The sequence below is a fragment of the Ictidomys tridecemlineatus genome, chromosome 14, assembly GCF_052094955.1.
Source record: "Ictidomys tridecemlineatus isolate mIctTri1 chromosome 14, mIctTri1.hap1, whole genome shotgun sequence".
In the NCBI taxonomy this organism is placed as follows: Eukaryota; Metazoa; Chordata; class Mammalia; order Rodentia; family Sciuridae; genus Ictidomys; species Ictidomys tridecemlineatus.
The window spans coordinates 46,039,198-46,046,129 of NC_135490.1; positions in this window are offsets into that span (position 1 = coordinate 46,039,198).

Genomic DNA, 6,932 nt, shown 5'->3' on the forward strand with positions numbered 1-6,932 from the left:
TCTTCACTCCATTTCTTCTTCCCTTCTGTTCCTCTTCCTTTTCTCTCTTGACTTTCTTCCATATTTTCCTTCTCTACATCTTCTCTTTTTATCTACTTAGCCTTTACTTAATATTTTTGATTACAAACATTTTAATCCCCCCTTACTAAATAATCATGTTAGGCTTTAGGGAAAACATAGAAAATGATAATAAATAATTTGTGACTTCAGTCACTCTCATTATCTAAATAAATATAACTACTGTCAAATGATCAATGTATATTTTCCAATCATCTTTCCAACATGTTAAGTAATTTTTTAAACAAAATTATCTCTTACAAACTCATTGCTTTCTTATGAGTTCAACTTCTTTCCTACTGAAGTAAATTGTTGAGCAGATCTGTTGATGGCCTATGTTTGGGTAAAATATTTCATTCTCATTCAAGGGAACTAAAGGCTTTTGCTTTGTTTGTTCAGAGTTTGCAGTATAGAATCCTAATTTTGGATTCATTTTTCCTTGTAATTCAAGATATTTTTTTCTGTGTTTACCTAATAATAATAATAATAATAATAATTATTATTATTATTATTATTATTTGACTATTTCAAGTTAAACTCTTCAATCTGGAATGATTTTGGATTTGTAGAAAAGTTTCAAACATACTACAGAAAGCTGCATCATCTAGTTTCCCTTATTGATTTTTAACTGGGAAACCTACTGTGAGTGTGAATGTCTGTCATTTAAGGGTGATCTGTGCTTCCAATTTTACCAAGTTTTGACCTTTAGTGATAACCATTGCAATAGGTATAATTATGGGCTTCATTTCCCTGCTAAATTGTCCTCTTTTCCAGAGTAGTTCTTCAATTTGAGAACTATCACCTTTCCATTATCTTTTTGAATACTGCCTCTTACCAATTTACTTTAAACTCTACATCTGGAAAGCTTTCTTTTCTTTCATGAATTCTCTGTTGGACTCTCTCTTTTGTGCTGTGTAACCACTGAATTAAGATTTTTATTGAATTCTTTTCATTTAGAAATATTCTGTTGAATATTCAATCCACCTTTCAAAAATATTCTTTTCTGTGTTCCAGAACTTATTCTAATTATTTAATCATCTTCAATATACTTCTTCTATGATCCTATTCCAAATTGCCATACAATTTAAAGTTTGTGGGTATCTGTTTCTGTTGCTTTTTATATCTGCTGACAATGGTTGAAGTGGTTTATTTCTTGATGTGATTCATAATTGTTATTCTCTGTGCATCTTTAGCAGTCTGTGTCCTTCATGTCTTCCCATAGGAGCTCTATATGCCCTCAGTTTAAAAAAAATCCTAAATTGTAGTTTTATTTTTGTTTCTGATGGAGCATCAGAATTTCACCAACTAGAGTCAATTGTTTGTGGTACATAATATAATTTTAACTACAATTCTTCTACATAATCTATGTTTCTATTTTATTTTTGAGTATTTTCTCCTCTCAGTCTTTTCCTATTTATTTAGTCTTTTCCTAATTATTACATTATTAACATTTTTCCTATATTTATGACTCAGTTTCTTGTTTCATTTCTAAACTTATATATAGTCCATTGACATTTTTACACTGACAGGTTTTATAACAATTACATATCTGTTCTACAAACATTATTTCCAGATATAGCCTTGCCATATGTTTGCCAAAGCACTATACTCAATTCTCGAAGACTGTAACTTCCTATTGATGAGATCTTCATTCGGTTTCTCTTTATATCACTTGGATTTTATAAGGTTCTCTTCTTACCTACTACCAGCACTTCCCTAAAGAAAGCAAATAGCTTTTTTATTTCTAGAGGTCTTTCCTATTTAATAAATCTTATTTTGTGTAACAATTTACATTACAAAATAACTTGGACAGATTTTAATCTTCTTTTTGCCCTTTCTGGAATCGGTTTCTGTCCTCCCACATTCAAGAGCATTAAAATCAGTCTATGTTTCCTATTTTAAAAGCATATTTTTATGCTTGCATACTTACATACTTTATCTCTTCATCTTGAAGTTCAAGCTTGTACGCTTTCCAGATGCAAGTCTGCTGGCCCACAAGAAGAAGACAGTGTTGTGTGAATAAACAGATGGTTACATGAGCAAGATTTAATCTTGCTGTGGATCATTCAGTCTGCTTTTATTCCTGGCATCTGGCAATTCCTTTTGATATGCAATTCAAGTTTTTCTCTATTTAGGATTTTTTTCTATGATATCTTTGACCTATGTTTTTACCATTACATTGATCCTTTATTGTTTTAATTTCAGATCTATTGTCTTCTTTCATATGTGTCTTTAAATTATAATTTTTTATCAGCTACATTGGCATTTCCTTACTTTTCTTTCATATCTATTATCATTTTTATGTTTTGGGTTTATTCAATGGGATTATGCAAATTTTACAAGCTGAATTCCTTATCTATAATCTTCTTACATAAATTGTCTCATCATTATCCTGATCATTTTTACATATGAAGATTTTATTTTGCTTGGCTATATGACTTCTTTAAATATTGTTAACAATAGGCATTTGATTATTTTACACATTTGAAATATTTTCTAGGTTTTCATATTCCTTCAAATATCAGATTTCAGTTTTATTTTCAAAATATTTTTGAGGAGTTCAATTGCCTTTGGAAAGAATTCTATCATATGTTTTATAAAGTGTTATTGACATTTTCTGTTAATATTTTTGTAATGCATTTTCTTAGCATATTCAAACTGTATAGAATTATTTATTGAGGTGTGATGCAGGGCTTGATTTCATGCCAAAGTCATTTCAGGTATTCTATTTGAAGAATAATGCCCATCTTATCATGTAATAAGTTGTATTTAGAATGGAGCCCTTATTTCAAACCTTCTGTTCTAGTGTATTAGCTGCAATTTTTTTGAACTGTACCACAAAGTTTTGTACTATAGCTAGTAAAGTATCTGAAGGTAGATTATTGAAAGTACTCCCCTGATTTCTTTGAATAATTTTTCTTTGTATCTAATGATTTTGTCAATGATTTGATATTCTAGTTAAATGACAATTTTACAAATTCTTATAATTGAATAAAATATTCACTTTAACATGATTTTTTATAAATGTCACTTTCTCACTCACAGTGATATTTGTTATTTTTTCATGTAACCCTACATATTTCTTAAGAGTTTGGTGACTGAACATTTTGCATACCTTGATTCTAATTTGTGGAATTCTTTATTGTTACATTAAAGTTTAACTGGATAATATTCAAATAGAAAAACTACTAATATTTATATGCAATGAATCACTTAAGTCAGCTTGATTTTTTCTCAAATGTTCTTCTTATTGATTCTCATTTTCAAGGTACAATCATATGCATCATCAAATGATATTGTTTTTCTCTTTCTATATTTAAATATCCTGTTTTTTCTTGACAAATTTTATTAATTTTATCAATTTTAAACTGAATGCATGTGATATTTCATAATGATTATATTACATATGATGATGGCCATTGGCATTTTGATTGAATTAAATGTCTAGCTTAATTGTAGAAAATTGACAACTTCACAAGATTGGCTTTTTATTGTAATAGATGCTTTCTATCATCTTTGGGGGAATAAAGCCTTCTATTCCTTGATATTTTTCCTCTAACATAATAATCTTTAATCAGGATTTTCTCTTTCCTTTATTTTATATGACATTTTCCCCATATTTTACTTCTTTCACGCAGGTTCCCCTCATAAAGCTTTCTCAAATTTTAGGCACATAAATTCCTGGTTTTCAATCAGGGGCAGTTATGCCTTCCAGGGGCCATTTAGCAATGTCTGAAGACATTTTTGGTTTTCACATTGAGCAGAAGAGGTGGTAGTGGTACTGGTATCTTGTGGGTAGAGGCAGGTTATTCTGTCAACCAGAATCTGTGCTGAAGCACACAGATACCTCAGGTGTCACTGGTGCTGAGGCTGAGAAACCCTGCTTCAGATGGTGCAGGGATGGAATTCAGTCTCTGGCCTCATTTAGCCTCCTAGCTAGTGCTATGAAGAATCACACACAGATAAAGACAATTGGGCCAACAAATATTATACAAGAGTTACAGATTCTTAGGATGAGAGGGAAACCCGAATGCCATGAATGGTTTAAACAATTAAGAAACATCGGAGTTCGACTTTAAAGCAGAAATTGCACTTCTGTTGATAGGAGTGGGAAAAGGTTGGAGAGAAAGATGAGAAGGAAATGCCACATAGAAGGGTCAATGTTATCGAAAGGCAGAAAAACAATTCTTTCCTGTCATAGCATAAGAGAATGATGCACCTCAACATAAAATGAATAACATTATAATGTTAATTATCATAAAATTTAGTGGTGGGAGGAGCCACTGAGGGGAGACAACACACTCCTGCATTTTCTGAGAAAGAATGAAAAGAAATAATTTGTTTTGAATGTCTATTCTTCTCTAGGACTGTTAAGAACTTTGAATGACACTTTAATATCTATCGCCTTACTTAAACTTTAAAGCCCTTTCAAATGCAGTGAGCCCTACATATCTATGGGTTCTACATCCCAAATTCAACCACCTGCTATTCAGAACTATTTTTTTTTAAATTATACTGAACATTTCCTGATTTTTCCTTGTCTCTGTTTCCTAAAGAGCATAAAAGCTATTTACATAACATTTCTTTTGTAATAGGAATTATGAGTAATCTAGAGATGACTTAAAGAATACAGAAGGATATGCATAGGGTGTATGTGAATAATATGATCTTTTTATTCTTCATGACTATTCTATATTTATGAGTGAATTATGGAAGAAATGACAAATTATAAAACTAAAAATATAAAGGTGTATGAAGAATTGTTATGCAAAAAAGAGAGCACATGTGTAATGGCATAATTTGGCATGAACATACTCTATATACAGAGTTATGAAAAATGGTGCTGTGAATGGATAATTATGAATGTAATGAACTCCACTATTGTCGTGTATGTAAGAAATAAATTTTAAAAAGAATTTATTTTCCCAAACTGAATCAGGATGATTAAAAAAAAACTAAAAATTTTATAGAGAAACATTGTATTTTCTCTATTCATTGATGAATTCTACTATACATTTTGATTAGCTTTTTCACATTTATATTTTACTGCTATTTTATTTATTTTGTTTTTTTTTCATTGTACATAACATTAGAATTCATTTTGACATACTTGTAATAGTATGCAATATAATTTGCTCTAATTCAGTCCCCAGTATTTTCTCTTTCCCTCTCATCCTCCCTCCTCCATTCCCTTCCATGTAGTCTACTATTTTTTCTACTATTATCTTTTAGTTCATTTTTTAATAGTTACTTTGTTGCAAATACTTATGATGGTGAGATTCACTGTGGTATATTCATATATTAAATAGGAAAGTTAGGTCAGAATCATTCTGCTGTTCTTCCTTAAGTTACCCTGACAGAACTTTCTTTTATTTTTATGGAATCCTTCTCCTTTTCCCTTTCTCTCTTCTTTTTTTCCTCCTTATTTTGGACTAGCTTCCACAAATCAGGAAAAATATTTGACCTTTGGTTTTCTGGGTCAGGCTTATTTCGATAACACAATAGTCTTCAGTTCCATCCATTTACGAGCAAATGCCATAAGTTCATTCTCCTTTATGGCTGAGTAATATTTCATTGTGTGTATACATCACATTTTCTTTATCCAGTCATCTGTTGAAAGATACCTTGGCTTCTTCTAAAGCCTGACTATTGTGAAATATGCTATAAATATTGATGTGGCTGTATCCCTATAGTATGCTGATTTTAGATCTTTTCAATATATACTGAGAAGTGGGATAGCTGGATATTATGGTCATTCCATTTCTAGTTTTTTTTTAAAAATCTCTATCCTGCTTTCCAGAGGAGTTGTACTAATTTGTACTCACGATATGTGAGTGTTCCTTTTTATTCTTGATAATTACCATTAAGACTGGAAAGAGATAAAATCTCAAGGTAGTTTTAATTTTCATTTTCCTCCTGATTGTTAGCAAGGATGAACTTTTAAAAATATATTTGTTGACCACTTTAGAGAAGTGTCTGTTAGTTCTTTCACCCATTTATTAATTGGGTATTTGGTTTTTGTGTGTGTATCAAATTTTTTGAGTTCTTTATATATTAATTTAGATAGGAAATTAATATTCTTTATATGTTAATTTAGATAGGAAATTAATATTCTGGATATTAATTTCCTATCTAAAGAGCTGGTGGCAACGATCTTCTCCCATTCTGTAGACAACTATGTTCTTTTACATAACAGACTTGAGTTTCTTGATTTTAGTGTCTGCGGTATATTGGCAACAATCTCCCATAGTTACTGAGGTATTATGATTTTCACTTGACATATTGAGGAACGGATCTGGAAACTGACAGATAAGTCTTTGAAGAGCTAAGCATGAGGCTCCATGCTGTGTACTATTTAGTGACAACGTCAATATTTAGGATTCACACAATAGATGGTTTTCATTGTTCTATGTTAAGCCATCTAGACATGATTGATATTACTATTGTTGATTTTTTAAATGGGAATCACTAAAGAAAAGCCAAAAATTGTATTAAAGAGATAATTTGCACACAAGTTTTGCATCTTTTCAAATTAGTCAACTCTGATTGAATCAAACAATTCCTATCATTCTGAAACAATTTAGGAATCATAAATCTGTGGAATTCTAATCCTATAATTACCAAGATTGTTTTACTTACACATAAACACCTACATATAGTATTAAATTTTGTGATTTATTTTGAATATTTCCTTCATTTTAGTTTTTCTTTTGATCTAATCAAGTGCAGGCTGAAGGGGAACTTAAGATTGTTCAAATACACCAATTATTTAAATATTTCATATTTTGTGTGTAGCAAAACATATCTTAAAACCAGTCAGCTTCACTGGTTATCTGGGTTACAAATCAAGATACAGTTATAGGAAACAACACAAA